Here is a 2,509-nt window from a genome sequence, read left to right on the forward strand (position 1 = left end):
CTGCCTGTGGCTGTCAGCAAGGCCACAGGGTACAGTCGTCTGCAAGTTGCGACTAATGTCAGCACGAGTGATGTGTTGCTTGGGTTTTGAGGACATCCTCATTACTACAGGTGGCTGGCAGAAATGTCAAAAAGACTGCTGGCCTTATTCATGGGGTGCAAGCAGAGCTTACCCAGAATTAATCAAGGTCCTTTAATTTGGACTGAGTCGAGGGTCTCAACAAAAGGGCCCATCGATTCTCACTGCAGATTTCTGGGCGTGCTTTATGGGGTGGAGAATTGTGCGCAACACAGAGGAAGCAGCTACTTGGGAAGCAGTTTGAGATTCTCTGATAAACGCTCACCAGTCAATATGTTGAGAGCAAACTCAGACTGTGTACAAAGTAAAGACACTTTGAATGCCAAGATTTAACTGTAAATTGCAAAAACATTCGTAACAAAAATTCATAAATTTATTGCATTTCAACTAGCTGTTGCATTCAAATTATGCTTGGAACCAAGAGCTGGATGAAACCTGAAGTGCAAAGCCCCAAAATATTTAATGAGATGTGGAACTGTATTGAAAAGACAGGTTAAACATAATAGCAGGGGGAGTATTCATTTCAGTTGACCAAAATATTATGTCTATCAAGGTCGTAATTTCTGTAAAGTTGCTGGACATGAGTAACCCACGTAGGTGAACTCAATCATAGGATGTTTTACTGTCCTATGATTCTTCCATAACAGTTTAGAAACATTCAAATAAAGTCTTCACTCAGTACCATGAAAATGCATTTATCATCTAATAATTAGTTGTAGGTGACTTTAATTTACAGAGTATAGACTGAGATTCATTGCAGATGGTACTGACGGAGTCTTACAAAGTAGCTCTGTACATTTTTGCTGGAAACTGTCTTTGAGCAACTAGTTCCAACAACTGACACACAGTGGAAATATTATAGACTTCATAGCTACAAACAGGCCTGACCTTATCAATAACTTGGGTTTACTAGAAAGAATATAGCTTTGTTGTCTGCTATTTCTGATGTCTATAAATTATTTTAGAGAATACCTGAAATTTGTAGTAGCCTAAACTGATTATAATTAATTCACTGCATCCTACATTCTTCTGATATGCATGCAAGAATGTAGTGATCTTGTATGTATGTATGTACATTCTAAGTTATTACAGTGAAGGACTAATGCTTAGGATGTACAGTCCACTTCCAAAACATAGAGAAGACAAAACGTTTTCCTTAACTTTATTTTTTGGTTGACATGTTGCCATCAGGACGCACCAGCAGTCATCCAGTTACCTGCAGATGTCTTCCAGCAGTTTTTATAAACTGCACCCTTAGAACAAAATAGTGTGTAAATCCATATATGATAAACTTTACTCTTCAATTTGATGCTATGATGCTGTATTTTTGTTTTTTAGCTTCAAACAAGCTGTTTTGGCAGTAATTTGATCGTTCGTGTGAAAGTTTAATTGTTTATGTGCTTTCCTGGTCAACTGAATTGCGATACTTGGTGTATTGAACGGAAAATGGGATAGTTCCTACTTCATGTGATAGATTCAGTGAATTACCTGTATTTTTCTAAATGGAGTACAGTATCACAAGGTGTGTTTTAAGGTTCCATTTTGGTGCCAATCCTATTCCTATTCTACATAAATGGCTTCTCCATAAATGTCAATTCCCCATCAATTCTATTTGCAGTTGATACTTCTGTTTTAATTGAAGATGATGATGCAGAAAAAATTCCAAGCCCATTGTAAGCACACTGGATACCTTAGAAAATTGGTTCCAGGTTGAAACTGAACATTGCAAAAACCCATATGGTACATTTCAAAACCAGACATTCCAAATGTGTGGAATTTAAAATACAACATAACAATCAACTTATGAAAGAAGCTGACACCATAAAATTACTGGAATCAAATGTGGACAAGAACTTAAGCTAAAATACACATATTGTCTTCCTGTCAAATAAACTAAGCACTTTTGCATTTGTAATGCAAATACTATCAAATTCCACTGATGAGTACTTGAAAAATTGCTTATCATAGCTATTTTGAATCTGTCATTAGATATCTCCTGGGGAAGTTCAAGTAGTGTATCTCGAATACTGAAACTGAAAAGAAAAGTGTTTGATGCATGTGTACTGCACAGTAAACAGAGTCTCATAGCCCATTATTTCAGAAACTTCAAATCCTAACTCTTCTCTCCATACACATTTATGAAATTATAATCTTCCTACACAGCAGACAAAACTTATTGGAGGAGAATCATTTTAAAGACACATATAACACAAGAAATAAAAATAATTTTATGCTACCCACACAGCAGCTGAAATTATATGCAATTGGCTCCACAGTATAAGGGGATGACAACATATAACAAGTTAATGGAGGAAACCGTATTTAATATGAGGCCAGAAATTTTAAAAATGAGGCTACAGAAGATTCTATTCAATAGAAGGATTCATAGAGGATGAAACGATAATTTGAGCAATGTATAATTAAGTGTTAG

Source organism: Schistocerca gregaria, chromosome 4 (assembly GCF_023897955.1).
Source record: "Schistocerca gregaria isolate iqSchGreg1 chromosome 4, iqSchGreg1.2, whole genome shotgun sequence".
NCBI lineage: Eukaryota > Metazoa > Arthropoda > Insecta > Orthoptera > Acrididae > Schistocerca > Schistocerca gregaria.